Source organism: Rutidosis leptorrhynchoides, chromosome 4, assembly GCF_046630445.1.
Source record: "Rutidosis leptorrhynchoides isolate AG116_Rl617_1_P2 chromosome 4, CSIRO_AGI_Rlap_v1, whole genome shotgun sequence".
Taxonomy (NCBI): domain Eukaryota; kingdom Viridiplantae; phylum Streptophyta; class Magnoliopsida; order Asterales; family Asteraceae; genus Rutidosis; species Rutidosis leptorrhynchoides.
Window position 1 is genome coordinate 401626396 of NC_092336.1, and position 20145 is coordinate 401646540.

Here is a 20145-nt window from a genome sequence, read left to right on the forward strand (position 1 = left end):
AGTTTAAGATCATTGCGGTAAATACTTCTTATGAAATGACAGAGGAGCGAAACTTGATGCTCTTAAGTGATAGACGGGTAAAGATGACCGGTGAGCCGGTGATTAACTAAATGGTCGGTTAGGCCGAAGGTTATGATGAGGTGTTGATAGTGCGGTCGATGCAATTATTGTGTTGGATTGGTCACTCTTCTCCATGAGAGTGAGCAATTGTTGATAAAGGTTCGTTGAGTGAAAGGTCGGGTGATCTCGACTGAGATACACGACTAATTAAGCAGAGTGGCATATGCCTAGGCTTAGAGGCGTATGTGGGACTTTGGCGGAGTTTGCTTTGCAAACGATTAAGGCAGTTGACTGTGAATTGTGATAAGAAGGTGTGATGTCGTCGTGTGTATGATATTCCAAGTGAATGTGGATGTCGACTCTGAGAGCCTGAAGTGAATTTGGAGTAATGTGGAGTATGTGACCAACGATGAGAATGGTCATGTGTTCCGTGGAACGACAATTTTGTGGGATGTTATCATCTTGGCGGTGAGAATGTGGAGCTGAATCCTTAGTGGGGGAGTTTTTACTGCCGCCCGAGGAAGCTTCGGTGGTGTTTGTATTGTGAAATGGCAGGGTGTACCGTGCTAGGCCTCAGCAGGAATTTGGATTTCCTAACAAGGAAGAGTGACGGTTTGGCGATGTCGACTCGATATCGTGCATTTACGATTGTGAGTTACGATTCCGGAATGATATGTGTGGAGATTGGGATGTTAGAATCGAGTGTGGTGTAAGATTTCTTACGTAAGGTGGTCGTGTGGTACCAAAGAGTGGTATGAGACCAAGTATGCAGTTGGAGACCACGGAAGTGAGAAAAGGAAGATGTCATTGCGGGTGCTCTCGTAGTGAAAAATTTGGGTTGTCATGAAACCCGGATAGGATTAGTGGATGGGAACGAGTTCGATATCGTGGCGAATGCTGTATTTTCCCTGTCGGGAAAAGTGATCTTAGAAATTGTCAGTGGATCATTCCACTTTATGGACGATTGTGAGGCGGAGAGTGTCGGTTCTGACTGTCTCCCGTAGAGACACGCGAATGTTGTTGGTTTGCGAGAGTGTGTGTACCCTAGTGATGTGACCCGTAGGTTGCATTGAAATGTCGAGGCCATCCTTAACGGACGGTCTAGGTAGGAAGGTTCACCCGGCGTTGGTAAATATTCTGTGAGTCGTGTGGTGAATTGCGAAATTTCGTGATGATAATTCGCCATTGACGGGATTCTAGTATACGATTAGTCTCCATGCAAGTACTAGGAAGCCGTCTTGTGTGGTTGTGTGGTAGGGTTTAGAGGAGGAACCCTGCGTTGAGTGTTGATGTTTTGCTCAGCAAGTGGTGTATTATTGTCGTCCCGGATTAATCCAGTGACGGATGGTCGTGTGCGGATCGATTGATTGAGTGATATGATTACGAATGTAGCTTGTTGCGAGTTGTAGCGAGAACCTGAAGGGATATGTGGTGTTTTTCGTATTTTCCTAAATGGAAATTCTGGACGTTGAGTGTGTGAGATATCGCTTGTTGCGGTAGTACACGCTAGTGATTATTAGCGTGTGGTGAGATCTTAGAATTCACGGAAGATGTTATGGATGTCGGGCTTGGTTGGGTTTCGTAGGATTTAAAGGCACGACGATGATGGTTGTCGGTGAAATGCTCTACTTTTAAGACGAATGTGAAGTGTATAGTACGAGTTTGGATACTCGGTGTAGGAGCAAACGGTTGCAGTTGTTTTGACTCGAGGGTTGATTACCCGATATTGTTGTTAAATGTTGAGTCAGTGCACGAAGTGAGAATTCGGGTGCATGATTACTACATGTGTGACATTGCGTTGGAAGCGGAAATGTTCGAGGGAGAAGTGCTTAACTTCTAGTGTTGGTGTGGATCACGAGGACGTGATCCAATTTAAGTGGGGGAGAGTTGTAACACCCCGTTTTTCAGTTACGCGTTATTTCGAACGTCATTCGAAATACGAGGCATGTAAGCGTATATTTAGATCCCAAATAAAGTTGGAGTTGAGGTTCTAAAACCTTACCATTGGATAGTAAATCTCATTACATTTCCAACGATATTTGATTCATCAAAAATGGAGCTACGGTTTGAAAGTTACGACCAAAACAAGTTCCAGTTTTTGTCTCAGTTCATTGGGACGCCATCTAGCCATCTTGGACGCCGTCCAAATGGCCTGACGGGCCAGCTGTGATATTTTGAAGTTTTTAAAAGAGGGTATTTGAGTCTTTTCACTTGGAGGTCGTTTGGGCCATCAAAACTAATCCAAATTCATTCTTATCCCCATTTCCACCTTCCCAAATACTCTCATCCATTCCTAGAGAGAGAGGGACCATTTTGAGAGAGAGAGAGAGAAAGAGAGAGCTTGGTTTGGGGAAGAAGAAGGGTGAATCGGTTCAACTCGCGAGTGTTAATGTTGTTCACCTCATTCACGGCTACGTTGTGGTAGTGTTGGTAAGTTCTAAATCCGAATTTCATTGTTAAGATTATTGTTTGAGATAGAGTTTGTGCTAGTTAGAGTTATAACCCACTTATTGTGAAATTTGGGGGTTTTTGGGTAAGATTCATGTAAGTAAACCCGAATTGGTGACTTAGGGTTTTGATTGATAAAATTGTGAGTTTGGATCTTGCATGTGTTGGTTAAACTTAGAACACTTGTGTACTAGTGATTTTGGTGTGTGTTGACTTGATTTTGGGCGTAAACCCTAATTTGGGTCAAATGGGTATTTTGGGTCAAGTAAGCTTGATTTGGTGTCAAATTAAGTTTAGAGTCAAGTTTTGGTAAATCAAGTATGTAAATACTTGATTTAGGTGTTAGTTGGTGTTTTGGAAAGTTAATCACTAGCCGTTAGTGATTAAAGATATTTTTGGGACTTATGTCAAAATGAGTTGACTTTGATGGGTCAAAATTGGTAATGACACTAGTTTTGGTCAAATGGATGTTAAACGCTTTTGTTAAGTATTAAGTGGCGTTTTCGAATGAAAGTAATCATGGGAAGTGATTTTGATTTAAATGGTGTCAAGTATAATTTAGATTAAATTGTACTTGCTTGATGGGTCGAAATTACCACCCGTAGTGGTAATTGGTGAAGTCCACTTTAGGTGTCTAATTGGGCGGTTTGTGGAGGTAGGTACAAACCCTTGGTTAAGGGTGTTGAAGTCGAATTCTCTCGTAGAGAATGTATGTTGATTGTTTGTATATCTATATGCACATTATAGGTAAAAGGTTTGCTCGGTTGCGTTTGGAGGCGATTTACATATATGACTTGTGCGGGCATTTCGAGGTGAGTGGAATGATTATATGCGTATGTATATAATGTATTTATTTGTATGCTATGGTATGAACCAAAGAGCCAGTAGTGCCATAGTATGTGTGATTGTGCTATGATGTGAACCAAAGAGCCGGTAGCGTCATAGTACGTGTGTTGTAGTGTGAACCAAAGAGCCGGTGGCACTACGGCACGAGTTGTTAGAGCGTGAACCAAAGAGCCAGTAGCACTTTAACGCGAGTATGACTCTGGTTGTGATGTGAACCAAAGAGCCGGTAGCACCATGACGCGAGAATGGTTAACCATGGTTATGTGTTGTAGTGTAGCATATTATATTGTTCGAGTTATATGCTATTGTTTGTTCTAGCTTACGTATTGGAGATGTAGCGTTATACTTTGCGATGGTATGCTAATTATATTGCTAGCGTTTATTCGGGAATTGTGTAAGTGATTGCAAGTAAGTAGGTTATATATGTATGTGTATAATTATTGCATTCACTAAGCTTTAAGCTTACTCCTCTCGTTGTTACCTTTTTATAGGTATTGTGATTTGAAGCTAGCTAGTTTGTTAACTAGATGCATAGTAGCGCTTGGGCTCGATGTGGTAGCTTTTGGATATTGAACGTGGATTGAGGATTGGTAGTCCCCGGGATTATGCTCTTGGTATCGGGTTGGGTTGTAGAGTCCTAATCCGTCTAAAGAGATAAATCGGTCGAAATCGCTACATTATTTGTAAAACGGGTCATTGTGAGCCCGGTGTTGTAAAACTTTTTTTCATTGCGGAATTCTCTTAGTTTTACTTAATATGATGTGTTGTGAAAGTTGTTTCGTTTAAAAGTGTCAGGAAGCGGGTTTTCCGCTCGCGTGAATTTGAAAAACTGATCAGGAACTTTTAGTTCATTTGGACGCCGTCCCAAGGGCTTGGACGCCGTCCCGTCCTTCAGAGCTGGACGCCGTCCCGTCCTTCAGAGCTGGACGCCGTCCAGATGTACTGTCCCAGGAATTTTTTTTTAGGGCGTGTTTTTGGTAAAACGAAGTTGGGTTGTTACACTTTTATAAAAATATATTATTTTCTTATTTCGTAAAAATATTTTTGTATAAGTGTTAAAATAAAAAAAATAAATAAATAAATAAATATATATATATATATATATATATATATATATATATATATATATATATATATATATATAAGTTATAATTTTAATATTTAGTTTATAAAAAGTATTTTTATTTTAAGTTTAAAAAAAATATAAGTTTATTTTTATAAATTTTCTTTATACTATTATTTGTATAATTAAAATCAAAAATCAAATAAAAATTAAAATAAAAGTAATCGGGCTTAAACACTGTAGCAGCCCAAATTGTGATCTGAACCTTTGGGCCATGCGACCGCATGGACGTTTAACCCTCAACTCATGCGATCGCTGAAATGTCCCGTTCTTATTGATTAAAAACGTTCCATATTAATTGATTTCGTTGCGAGGTTTTGACCTCTATATGAGACGTTTTTTTCAAAGACTGCATTCATTTTTAAAACAAACCATAACCTTTATTTCATAAATAAAGGTTTAAAAAGCTTTACGTAGATTATCAAATAATGATAATCTAAAATATCCTGTTTACACACGACCAATACAAAATGGTTTACAATACAAATATGTTACATCGAAATCAGTTCTTGAATGCAGTTTTTACACAATATCATACAAACATGGACTCCAAATCTTGTCCTTATTTTAGTATGCAACAGCGGAAGCTCTTAGTATTCACCTGAGAATAAACATGCTTTAAACGTCAACAAAAATATTGGTGAGTTATAGGTTTAACCTATATATATCAAATCGTAACAATAGACCACAAGATTTCATATTTCAATACACATCCCATACATAGAGATAAAGATCATTCATATGGTGAACACCTGGTAACCGACATTAACAAGATGCATATATAAGAATATCCCCATCATTCCGGGACACCCTTCGGATATGATATAAATTTCGAAGTACTAAAGCATCCGGTACTTTGGATGGGGTTTGTTAGGCCCAATAGATCTATCTTTAGGATTCGCGTCAATTAGGGTGTCTGTTCCCTAATTCTTAGATTACCAGACTTAATAAAAAGGGGCATATTCGATTTCGATAATTCAACCATAGAATGTAGTTTCACGTACTTGTGTCTATTTTGTAAATCATTTATAAAACCTGCATGTATTCTCATCTCAAAAATATTAGATTTTAAAAGTGGGACTATAACTCACTTTCACAGATTTTTACTTCGTCGGGAAGTAAGACTTGGCCACTGGTTGATTCACGAACCTATAACAATATATACATATATATCAAAGTATGTTCAAAATATATTTACAACACTTTTAATATATTTTGATGTTTTAAGTTTATTAAGTCAGTTGTCCTCGTTAGTAACCTACAACTAGTTGTCCACAGTTAGATGTACAGAAATAAATGGATAAATATCTTGAATCAATCCACGACCCAGTGTATACGTATCTCAGTATTGATCACAACTCAAACTATATATATTTTGGAATCAACCTCAACCCTGTATAGCTAACTCCAACATTCACATATAGAGTGTCTATGGTTGTTCCGAAATATATATAGATGTGTCGACATGATAGGTCGAAACATTGTATACGTGTTTATGGTATCTCAAGATTACATAATATACAATACAAGTTGATTAAGTTATGGTTGGAATAGATTTGTTACCAATTTTCACGTAGCTAAAATGAGAAAAATTATCCAATCTTGTTTTACCCATAACTTATTCATTTTAAATCCGTTTTGAGTGAATCAAATTGCTATGGTTTCATATTGAACTCTATTTTATGAATCTAAATAGAAAAAAGTATAGGTTTATAGTCGGAAAAATAAGTTACAAGTCGTTTTTGTAAAGGTAGTCATTTCAGTCGAAAGAACGACGTCTATATGACCATTTTAGAAAACATACTTCCACTTTGAGTTTAACCATAATTTTTGGATATAGTTTCATGTTCATAATAAAAATTATTTTCTCAGAATAACAACTTTTAAATCAAAGTTTTTCATAGTTTTTAATTAACTATCCCAAAACAGCCCGCAGTGTTACTACGACGGCGTAAATCCGGTTTTACGGTGTTTTTCGTGTTTCCAGGTTTTAAATCATTAAGTTAGCATATCATATAGATATAGAACATGTGTTTAGTTGATTTTAAAAGTCAAGTTAGAAGGATTAACTTTTGTTTGCGAACAAGTTTAGAATTAACTAAACTATGTTCTAGTGATTCCAAGTTTACACCTTCGAATAAGATAGCTTTATATATATGAATTGAATGATGTTATGAACATCATTACTACCTTAAGTTCCTTGGATAAACCTACTAGAAAAGAGAAAAATGGATCTAGCTTCAACGGATCCTTGGATGGCTCGAAGTTCTTGAAGCAGAATCATGACACGAAAACAAGTTCAAGTAAGATCATCACTTGAAATAAGATTGTTATAGTTATAGAAATTGAACCAAAGTTTGAATATGATTATTAACTTGTATTAGAATGATAACCTACTGTAAGAAACAAAGATTTCTTGAGGTTGGATGATCACCTTACAAGATTGGAAGTGAGCTAGCAAACTTGAAAGTATTCTTGATTTTATGTAACTAGAACTTGTAGAATATATGAAGAACACTTAGAACTTGAAGATAGAACTTGAGAGAGATCAATTAGATGAAGAAAATTGAAGAATTAAAGTGTTTGTAGGTGTTTTTGGTCGTTGGTGTATGGATTAGATATAAAGGATATGTAATTTTGTTTTCATGTAAATAAGTCATGAATGATTACTCATATTTTTGTAATTTTATGAGATATTTCATGCTAGTTGCCAAATGATGGTTTCCACATGTGTTAGGTGACTCACATGGGCTGCTAAGAGCTGATCATTGGAGTGTATATACCAATAGTATGTACATCTAAAAGCTGTGTATTGTACGAGTACGAATACGGGTGCATACGAGTAGAATTGTTGATGAAACTGAACGAGGATGTAATTGTAAGCATTTTTGTTAAGTAGAAGTATTTTGATAAGTGTATTGAAGTCTTTCAAAAGTGTATAAATACATATTAAAACACTACATGTATATACATTTTAACTGAGTCGTTAAGTCATCGTTAGTCGTTACATGTAAGTGTTGTTTTGAAACCTTTAGGTTAACGATCTTGTTAAATGTTGTTAACCCAATGTTTATAATATCAAATGAGATTTTAAATTATTATATTATCATGATATTATCATGTATGAATATCTCTTAATATGATATATATACATTAAATGTCTTTACAACGATAATCGTTACATATATGTCTCGTTTAAAAATCATTAAGTTAGTAGTCTTCTTTTTACATATGTAGTTCATTGTTAATATACTTAATGATATGTTTACTTATCATAGTATCATGTTAACTATATATATATCCATATATATGTCATCATATATTTTTTACAAGTTTTAACGTTCGTGAATCACCGGTCAACTTGGGTGGTCAATTGTCTATATGAAACATATTTCAATTAATCAAGTCTTAACAAGTTTGATTGCTTAACATGTTGGAAACATTTAATCATGTAAATATCAAACTCAATTAATATATATAAACAGGGAAAAGTTCGGGTCACTACAGTACCTACCCGTTAAATAAATTTCGTCCCGAAATTTTAAGCTGTTGAAGGTGTTGACGAATCTTCTGGAAATAGATGCGGGTATTTCTTCTTCATCTGATCTTCATGCTCCCAGGTGAACTCGGGTCCTCTACAAGCATTCCATCGAACCTTAACAATTGGTATCTTGTTTTGCTTAAGTCTTTTAACCTCACGATCCATTATTTCGACGGGTTCTTCGATGAATTGAAGTTTTTCGTTGATTTGGATTTCATCTAATGGAATAGTGAGATCTTCTTTAGCAAAACATTTCTTCAAATTCGAGACGTGGAAAGTGTTATGTACAGCCGCGAGTTGTTGAGGTAACTCAAGTCGGTTAGCTACTGGTCCGACACGATCAATAATCTTGAATGGTCCAATATACCTTAGATTTAATTTCCCTCGTTTACCAAATCGAACAATGCCTTTCCAAGGTGCAACTTTAAGCATGACCATCTCTCCAATTTCAAATTCTATATCTTTTCTTTTAATGTCAGCGTAGCTCTTTTGTCAACTTTGGGCGGTTTTCAACCGTTGTTGAATTTGGATGATCTTCTCGGTAGTTTCTTGTATAATCTCCGAACCCGTAATCTGTCTATCCCCCACTTCACTCCAACAAATCGGAGACCTGCACTTTCTACCATAAAGTGCTTCAAACGGTGCCATCTCAATGCTTGAATGGTAGCTGTTGTTGTAGGAAAATTCTGCTAACGGTAGATGTCGATCCCAACTGTTTCCGAAATCAATAACACATGCTCGTAGCATGTCTTCAAGCGTTTGTATCGTCCTTTCACTCTGCCCATCAGTTTGTGGATGATAGGCAGTACTCATGTCTAGACGAGTTCCTAATGTTTGCTGTAATGTCTGCCAGAATCTTGAAATAAATCTGCCATCCCTATCAGAGATAATAGAGATTGGTATTCCATGTCTAGAGATGACTTCCTTCAAATACAGTCGTGCTAACTTATCCATCTTGTCATCTTCTCTTATTGGCAGGAAGTGTGCTGATTTGGTGAGACGATCAACTATTACCCAAATAGTATCAAAAGCACTTGCAGTCCTTGGCAATTTAGTGATGAAATCCATGGTAATGTTTTCCCATTTCTATTCCGGGATTTTGGGTTGTTGAAGTAGACCTGATGGTTTCTGATGCTCAGCTTTGACCTTAGAACATGTCAAACATTCTCCTACGTATTTAGCAACATCGGCTTTCATACCCGGCCACCAAAAATGTTTCTTGAGATCCTTGTACATCTTCCCCGTTCCAGGATGTATTGAGTATCTGGTTTTATGAGCTTCTCTAAGTACCATTTCTCTCATATCTCCAAATTTTGGTACCCAAATCCTTTCAGCCCTATACCGGGTTCCGTCTTCCCGAATATTAAGATGCTTCTCCGATCCTTTGGGTATTTCATCCTTTAAATTTCCCTCTTTTAAAACTCCTTGTTGCGCCTCCTTTATTTGAGTAGTAAGGTTATTATGAATCATTATATTCATAGATTTTACTCGAATGGGTTCTCTGTCCTTCCTGCTCAAGGCATCGGCTACCACATTTGCCTTCCCTGGGTGGTAACGAATCTCAAAGTCGTAATCATTCAATAATTCAATCCACCTACGCTGCCTCATATTCAGTTGTTTCTGATTAAATATGTGTTGAAGACTTTTGTGGTCGGTATATATAATACTTTTGACCCCATATAAGTAGTGCCTCCAAGTCTTTAATGCAAAAACAACCGCGCCTAATTCCAAATCATGCGTCGTATAATTTTGTTCGTGAATCTTCAATTGTCTAGACGCATAAGCAATCACCTTCGTTCGTTGCATTAATACACAACCGAGACCTTGCTTTGATGCGTCACAATAAATCCCAAAATCATCATTCCCTTCAGGCAATGACAATATAGGTGCCGTAGTTAGCTTTTTCTTCAATAACTAAAACACTTTCTCTTGTTCATCATTCCATTCAAATTTCTTCCCTTTATGCGTTAATGCACTCAAGGGTTTTGCTATTCTGGAAAAGTCTTGGATGAACCTTCTGTAGTAACCAGCTAGTCCTAAAAACTGGCGTATGTGTTTCGGAGTTTTCGGGGTTTCCCACTTTTCAACAGTTTCTATCTTTGCCGGATCCACCTTAATACCTTCTTTGTTCACTATGTGACCGAGGAATTGAACTTCTTCCAACCAAAATGCACACTTTGAAAACTTAGCGTACAATTCTTCCTTCCTCAATACTTCTAACACCTTTCTCAAATGTTCACCATGTTCTTGGTCATTCTTTGAGTAAATAAGTATGTCATCAATGAAAACAATGACAAACTTGTCAAGGTATGGTCCACACACTCGGTTCATAAGGTCCATGAACACAGCTGCTGCATTAGTTAAACCAAACGGCATGACCATAAACTCGTAATGACCGTAACGTGTTCTGAAAGCAGTCTTTGGAATATCATCTTCTTTCACCCGCATTTGATGATACCCGGAACGTAAGTCAATCTTTGAATAAACAGACGTGCCTTGTAGTTGATCAAATAAGTCGTCGATTCTCGGTAGTGGGTAGCGGTTCTTGATGTTAAGTTTGTTCAACTCTCGGTAGTCGATACACAACCTGAATGTACCATCTTTCTTCTTGACAAACAAAACAGGAGCTCCCCACGGTGATGTGCTTGGTCGAATGAAACCACGCTCTAAAAGTTCTTGTAATTGGCTTTGCAGTTCTTTCATCTCGCTGGGTGCGAGTCTGTAAGGAGCACGAGCTATTGGTGCAGCTCCTGGTACAAGATCTATTTGAAATTCAACGGATCGATGTGGGGGTAATCCCGGTAATTCTTTCGGAAATACATCGGGAAATTCTTTTGCAATGGGAACATCATTGATGCTCTTTTCTTCAGTTTGTACTTTCTCGACGTGTGCTTGAACAGCATAGCAACCTTTTCTTATTAGTTTTTGTGCCTTCAAATTACTAATAAGATGTAGCTTCGTGTTGCCCTTTTCTCCGTACACCATTAAGGGTTTTCCTTTTTCTCGTATAATGCGAATTGCATTTTTGTAACAAACGATCTCTGCTTTCACTTCTTTCAACCAGTCCATACCGATTATCACATCAAAACTCCCTAACTCTACTAGTATCAAATGAATCTTAAATGTTTCGCTAACCAGTTTAATTTCTCGATTCCGACATATATTATCTGCTGAAATTAATTTACCATTTGCTAATTCGAGTAAAAATTTACTATCCAAAGGCGTCAATAGACAACTTAATTTAGCACAAAAGTTTCTACTCATATAGCTTCTATCCGCACCTGAATCAAATAAAACGTAAGCAGATTTATTGTAAATAAGAAACGTACCCGTAACAAGCTCCGGGTCTTCCTGTGCCTCTGCCGCATTAATATTGAAAACTCTTTCGCGGCCTTATCCATTCGTGTTCTCCTGGTTCGGGCAATTTCTAATAATGTGGCCCGGTTTTCCACATTTATAACAAACTACATTGGCATAACTTGCTCCGACACTACTTGCTCCGCCATTACTCGTTCCGACACCATTTGTTCCTTTCGTTCTATTAACCCCTGGTCCGTAGACCTCACACTTCGCCGCGCTATGACCATTTCTTTTACACTTGTTGCAAAATTTGGTGCAGAACCCCGAGTGATACTTTTCACACCTTTGGCATAGGTGCTTCTGATTGTTGTTGTTGTTGCGGTTATTATTGTTGTTGGGATGATTGTTGTAGTTGATGTTGTTGTTGTTGTTGTTGTTGTTGTTGTTGTTGTTGTTGGGCCATTTATTGTAGTTGCGATTGATGTTGCGATTGTTGGGATAATTGTTGCGATTATTGTTGTAATTGCTGTTGTTGTTGTATTAGTGATTCTTATCATCGTTTTTCTCCCACTTTCTTTTGACTTGCTTCACATTAGCCTCTTCAGCAGTCTGTTCTTTAATTCTTTCTTCAATCTGGTTCATTAGTTTGTGAGCCATTCTACATGCCTGTTGTATGGAGGCGGGCTCGTGTGAACTTATATCTTCTTGGATTCTTTCCGGTAATCCTTTCACAAACGCGTCGATCTACTCTTCCGCATCTTCGAATGCTCCCGGACACAATAGGCACAATTCTGTGAATCGTCTTTAGTACGTGGTAATATCAAATCCTTGGGTTCGTAACCCTCTAAGTTCTGTCTTGAGCTTATTGACCTCGGTTCTGGGACGGTACTTCTCGTTCATCAAGTGCTTGAATGCTGACCACGGTAGTGCGTACGCATCGTCTTGTCCCACTTGCTCTAGATAGGTATTCCACCATGTTAACATAGAACCTGTGAAGGTATGCGTAGCGTACTTCACTTTGTCCTCTTCAGTACACTTACTTATGGCAAACACCGATTCGACCTTCTCGGTCCACCGTTTCAATCCGATCGGTCCTTCGGTTCCATCAAATTCCAAAGGTTTGCAGGCAGTGAATTCTTTGTAGGTGCATCCTACACGATTTCCTGTACTGCTAGATCCAAGGTTATTGTTGGTATGTAGCGCAGCCTGTACTGCGGCTATGTTTGAAGCTAGAAAAGTACGGAATTCCTCTTCATTCATATTCACTGTGTCGAGTAGTCGGTGCCATTTCCTTCAAAATAGTCAAATGGAACAAGTTAATCATACAGAATATTAAGAGTAGTTAATAGTATTTCGTAGCATAATATGAACTCATTTATAAAAGCTTTTTCTTCATATTAGCGTTTTATAAGTTTAAATTCGGGTAGTACCTACCCGTTAAGTTCATACTTAGTAGCTAATATACAATTCAACTACTACAATTCTATATGAAAAACTGATTATAATAATATTTCGCGTTCAAACTTTTATACAATATTTTACAAACTTACAATACCGCTTATTTTACATAAAGCATGAAATATAGCACACAATAACTTTGATACAAGATAGTTGTGAAGATAATTCTAGCTAGTACACAAGTCGTTCAGCAAAGGCAATAAAGACACGTAATTCATACGTCCAGAAACAAGTCATGCATTCTGGTTTTACTAGGACTACTTCCCATCCTTGGTCTTGTGGAACATAACCGTTATGGCCGTTGATAAGAAAGCGTGTTGTAACGTCATCAAAGGGACGAGGGTTACGTAATGTCCAACAGTCCCGTAACAATCTAAAAACCTCATTTCTTACCCCAATTACCGACTCCGTCACTTGTGGGAACGTTTTGTTTAATAGTTGTAGCCCGATGTTCTTGTTCTCACTTTGGTGAGAAGCGAACATTACTAATCCGTAAGCATAACATGCTTCTTTATGTTGCATGTTAGCCGCTTTTTCTAAATCACGAAGTCCAATATTCGGATATATTGAGTCAAAATAATTTCTTAACCCATTGCGTAAAATAGCATTTGGGTTCCCCGCAATATATGCGTCAAAGTAAACACATCGTAACTTATGGATTTCCCAATGTGATATCCCCCATCTTTCGAACGAAAGCCTTTTATAAACCAAGGTATTCTTGGAACGTTCTTCGAATGTCTTACAAACTGATCTCGCCTTAAATAGTTGTGCCGAAGAATTCTGACCGACTCTAGACAAAATTTCATCAATCATGTCTCCGGGTAGGTCTCTTAAAATATTGGGTTGTCTATCCATTTTGTGTTTTTATACTGTAAAATAGACAAGAGTTAGATTCATAAAAAAAATACTTATTAATACAAGCAATTTTTACATATATCATAAAGCATAAGCACACTATATTACATATATTACACCACACAAATACAACTATCTTATTCCGACTCGCTTGTTTCTTCTTCTTCGGTTTTGGTTCGTTTTGCCAAGTTTCTAGGGATATATGATGTTCCCCTAATACGAGCCGTCGTTTTCCACATTGGTTTAGAAAAACCTGGTGGTTTAGAGGTTCCCGGGTCATTGTTATAACTTAAGGACTTCGGGGGTTGACGATACATATAAAGTTCATCGGGGTTGGAATTAGATTTCTCTATTTTTATGCCCTTTCCCTTATTATTTTCTTTTGCCTTTTTAAATTCAGTTGGGGTAATTTCTATAACATCATCGAAATTCTCGTCGGAATCCGATTCATCGGAGAATTGGTAATCCTCCCAATATTTTGCTTCCTTGGCGGAAACACCATTGACCATAATTAACCTTGGTCGGTTGGTTGAGGATTTTCTTTTACTTAACCGTTTTATTATGTCCCCCACCGGTTCTATTTCTTCATCCGGTTCCGATTCTTCTTCCGGTTCCGATTCTTCTTCCGGTTCCGACTCTTCTTCCGGTTCCTCTTTGGGAACTTGTGAATCAGTCCACGAATCATTCCAATTTACATTTGACTCTTCATTATTATTAGGTGAGTCAATGGGACTTGTTCTAGAGGTAGACATCTATCACATAATATCAAAAACGTTAAGAGATTAATATATCACATAATATTCACATGTTAAAAATATATAGTTTCCAACAAAATTTGTTAAGCAATCATTTTTCAAGTAAACACGGTCGAAGTCCAGACTCACTAATGCATCCTAACAAACTCGATAAGACACACTAATGCAAAATTCTAGTTCTCTAAGACCAACGCTCGGATTCCAACTGAAATGTCCCGTTCTTATTGATTAAAAACGTTCCATATTAATTGATTTCGTTGCGAGGTTTTGACCTCTATATGAGACGTTTTTTTCAAAGACTGCATTCATTTTTAAAACAAACCATAACCTTTATTTCATAAATAAAGGTTTAAAAAGCTTTACGTAGATTATCAAATAATGATAATCTAAAATATCCTGTTTACACACGACCAATACATAATGGTTTACAATACAAATATGTTACATCGAAATCAGTTCTTGAATGCAGTTTTTACACAATATCATACAAACATGGACTCCAAATCTTGTCCTTATTTTAGTATGCAACAGCGGAAGCTCTTAGTATTCACCTGAGAATAAACATGTTTTAAACGTCAACAAAAATGTTAGTGAGTTATAGGTTTAACCTATATATATCAAATCGTAACAATAGACCACAAGATTTCATATTTCAATACACATCCCATACATAGAGATAAAGATCATTCATATGGTGAACACCTGGTAACCGACATTAACAAGATGCATATATAAGAATATCCCCATCATTCCGGGACACCCTTCGGATATGATATAAATTTCGAAGTACTAAAGCATCCGGTACTTTGGATGGAGTTTGTTAGGCCCAATAGATCTATCTTTAGGATTCGCGTCAATTAGGGTGTCTGTTCCCTAATTCTTAGATTACCAGACTTAATAAAAAGGGGCATATTTGATTTCGATAATTCAACCATAGAATGTAGTTTCACGTACTTGGGTCAATTTTGTAAATCATTTATAAAACCTACATGTATTCTCATCCCAAAAATACTAGATTTTAAAAGTGGGACTATAACTCACTTTCACAGATTTTTACTTCGTCGGGAAGTAAGACTTGGCCACTGGTTGATTCACGAACCTATAACAATATATACATATATATCAAAGTATGTTCAAAATATATTTACAACACTTTTAATATATTTTGATGTTTTAAGTTTATTAAGTCAGCTGTCCTCGTTAGTAACCTACAACTAGTTGTCCACAGTTAGATGTACAGAAATAAATCGATAAATATCTTGAATCAATCCACGACCCAGTGTATACGTATCTCAGTATTGATCACAACTCAAACTATATATATTTTGGAATCAACCTCAACCCTGTATAGCTAACTCCAACATTCACATATAGAGTGTCTATGGTTGTTCCGAAATATATATAGATGTGTCGACATGATAGGTTGAAACATTGTATACGTGTCTATGGTATCTCAAGATTACATAATATACAATACAAGTTGATTAAGTTATGGTTGGAATAGATTTGTTACCAATTTTCACGTAGCTAAAATGAGAAAAATTATCCAATCTTGTTTTACCCATAACTTTTTCATTTTAAATCCGTTTTGAGTGAATCAAATTGCTATGGTTTCATATTGAACTCTATTTTATGAATCTAAACAGAAAAAAGTATAGGTTTATAGTCGGAAAAATAAGTTACAAGTCGTTTTTGTAAAGGTAGTCATTTCAGTCGAAAGAACGACGTCTAGATGACCATTTTAGAAAACATACTTCCACTTTGAGTTTAACCATAATTTTTGGATATAGTTTCATGTTCATAATAAAAAACATTTTCTCAGAATAACAACTTTTAAATCAAAGTTTACCATAGTTTTTAATTAACTATCCCAAAACAGCCCGCGGTGTTACTACGACGGCGTAAATCCGGTTTTACGGTGTTTTTCGTGTTTCCAGGTTTTAAATCATTAAGTTAGCATATCATATAGATATAGAACATGTGCTTAGTTGATTTTAAAATTCAATTTAGAAGGATTAACTTTTGTTTGCGAACAAGTTTAGAATTAACTAAACTATGTTCTAGTGATTACAAGTTTAAACCTTCGAATAAGATAGCTTTATATATATGAATCGAATGATGTTATGAACATCATTACTACCTTAAGTTCCTTGGATAAACCTACTGGAAAAGAGAAAAATGGATCTAGCTTCAACAGATCCTTGGATGGCTCGAAGTTCTTGAAGCAGAATCATGACACGAAAATAAGTTCAAGTAAGATCATCACTTGAAATAAGATTGTTATAGTTATAGAAATTGAACCAAAGATTGAATATGATTATTACCTTGTATTAGAATGATAACCTACTGTAAGAAACAAAGATTTCTTGAGGTTGGATGATCACCTTACAAGATTGGAAGTGAGCTAGCAAACTTGAAAGTATTCTTGATTTTATGTAACTAGAACTTGTAGAATATATGAAGAACACTTAGAACTTGAAGATAGAACTTGAGAGAGATCAATTAGATGAAGAAAATTGAAGAATGAAAGTGTTTGTAGGTGTTTTTGGTCGTTGGTGTATGGATTAGATATAAAGGATATGTAATTTTGTTTTCATGTAAATAAGTCATAAATGATTACTCATATTTTTGTAATTTTATGAGATATTTCATGCTAGTTTCTAAATGATGGTTCCCACATGTGTTAGGTGACTCACATGGGCTACTAAGAGCTGATCATTGGAGTGTATATACCAATAGTACGTACATCTAAAAGCTGTGTATTGTACGAGTACGAATACGGGTGCATACGAGTAGAATTGTTGATGAAACTGAACGAGGATGTAATTGTAAGCATTTTTGTTAAGTAGAAGTATTTTGATAAGTGTATTGAAGTCTTTCAAAAGTGTATAAATACATATTAAAACACTACATGTATATACATTTTAACTGAGTCGTTAAGTCATTGTTAGTCGTTACATGTAAGTGTTGTTTTGAAACCTTTAGGTTAACGATCTTGTTAAATGTTGTTAACCCAATGTTTATAATATCAAATGAGATTTTAAATTATTATATTATCATGATATTATCATGTATGAATATCTCTTAATATGATATATATACATTAAATGTCTTTACAACGATAATCGTTACATATATGTCTCGTTTAAAAATCATTAAGTTAGTAGTCTTGTTTTTACATATGTAGTTCATTGTTAATATACTTAATGATATGTTTACTTATCATAGTATCATGTTAACTATATATATATCCATATATATGTCATCATATAGTTTTTACAAGTTTTAACGTTCGTGAATCACCGGTCAACTTGGGTGGTCAATTGTCTATATGAAACATATTTCAATTAATCAAGTCTTAACAAGTTTGATTGCTTAACATGTTGGAAACATTTAATCATGTAAATATCAATCTCAATTAATATATATAAACATGGAAAAGTTCGGGTCACTACAATCGCATGAGCTGAGGTGACAGGTCTGGAACATCTTACGTACGAATTAGGGTTACGGTTATATAATAATTATAATTAATTAGGGTTTATTTTTTTAATATTTAGTTTCTAGTGTTAAATTAATTTTGTATTTTTAAGTTTTAATTAGTTTTATTAAGTATATAAATTAATATTTTTATAAATAATAATATAAAAATAATATTTTTATAAAATTTGTATTTTTATCATTTTAGTTATAATTTGTATTTAATCGTAATTTGTATTTTTATTGTTCGTAAGTAGTTTTAAGACTAGTTTTGCCGTAGTTAATTTTAGATTCCTAGATTTTTAGGTTTTGCCGTAAAATCCATTAAGTGCTTTTTCTTTAGAATTAAGATATAGGCGATTTAGAATTTTGCGACGCAGTTTATAAATTTTAGTGCCTTTTTAAGTTATTGCCGTTTTGGATTTAGAATTCCTTTAAGCTTTAATACCTTTAGACGTAAGTTTTAATTTTTAGTTTTTAGACTTTTAAGTTTCGACGCTTTATTTTTTTATTATTATTTTTCGACGGTTTGTTTTTCGACGTTTGTTTTTCGACCTCTTATTTTTCGACGCGCTTTTTCTTTTTCATTTCTACGCTCTAGTTTTTGTGACATAGATTTTTATCTTCTTTAAATTTCGACGAAAAAATTATTTTAAGCGATTAAATTGATAGACATTCAAAATTTTCTGCTTCGTAGTAATAGTTGGATTTGTTAGTGACTGAGTTTTGGATTTTCCGACTTAAAGGATCCTGGCTCCCTGCTGCATCTTTTGGCTATTCGAAACGTGGGCAAAAGAATAAAAGTCTATTAATTTGATAACTTATATAATTTCTAATAGGATATTCAGTGAATGCACCGAATAAAACGTTCACCACCTTTCATACGTTCACTACCTGTAACCCGATCAAGACATCTAGCCAATATTGTCGCCATTGATTTTTCTTTAAAATCATCATCAAGTCGAACAAGTACTCCAATTCAAATTTTCGATAATCCATTTTTTGAACCCGACTTCACAATTGAGAACCCGGAGGATATTCAAGGACAATTCAGAGATCCTGAACCACTAATCATTCCTCCAGAACCACAAATTACTCATCCAGAGATTGTCGAGGAAGAAACCATTAAATCAGAATCCTCTAGTGATTCAGATTCAACAAATTCAAATATGGAAATAACGGAACCTCTAAGTATGAAAGATCGAATGAGAGCTACACGCACTGGACAAGGACATGCCATTACACGACCAGACATTAATGCGCTAGATTATGAAATCAAAGGCTTCGGTCCGGACTGATGCAAGCTTGCCTTTCAAAAAAAAAAAAAGATTATGAAATCAAAGGACAAATCCTACACGTGGCAACTAATCAATGCCAATATAGTAGTATGCCAAAAGAAGATCCAAACGAACATCTTCGAACCTTTAATAGGATCTGTACTCTATTCAAAATCAGAGAAGTTGAGGATGAACAGATCTATCTCATGTTATTTCCCTGGACTTTAAAGGGAGAAGCTAAAGATTGGTTAGAATCGTTACCTGAAGGAGCGATTGACACATGGGATGTTTTAGTTGAGAAATTTCTTAAAAGATTCTTTCCGGCATCTAAAGCCGTAAGACTTCAAGGAGAAATTGTTACGTTCACGCAAAAGCCAAATCAAACATTATATGAGGCGTGGACAAGATTCGGAAAGTTGTTGAAAGGATGTCCTCAGTACGGCTTAGACACTTATCAAATAGTACAAATATTCTACCAAGGTGTCGACGTCGCTACACGAAAAGACATAGACATAGTAGCTGGTGGTTCCATTATGAAGAAAACCGCAACTGAAGCTCACAAGATCATTGATAACACAGCCTCTCACTCTCATGAGTGGCATCAGGAAAAAGATATTTTTCGTTCATCTAAAGTGGCTAGAGCCGATTCTAGCCATGACTTTGATTCTGTTTCCGCAAAAATAGATGCTTTCGAGAGACGAATGGAAAAGATGACTGAAGATATGCACGCAATAAGAATCAGTTGTGAGCAATACGGTGGACCACACTTAAGAAAGATTGTCACATTGAGCAAACGATGGAACAACGTGAAAATATTTCCTACATGAACCAAAGGCAGGGAAATAATTATCAAAATAATTATCAACCGCCAAGGCCAAACTTCAATCGAAATCAAAACATTCTTTACAATCCAAATGGACCCAACACTTTCAATCAACAAAGACCTAGCTTGTATATAAACCACCACAACAAACCGAAGAGAAAAAGCCAAATCTGGAAGAA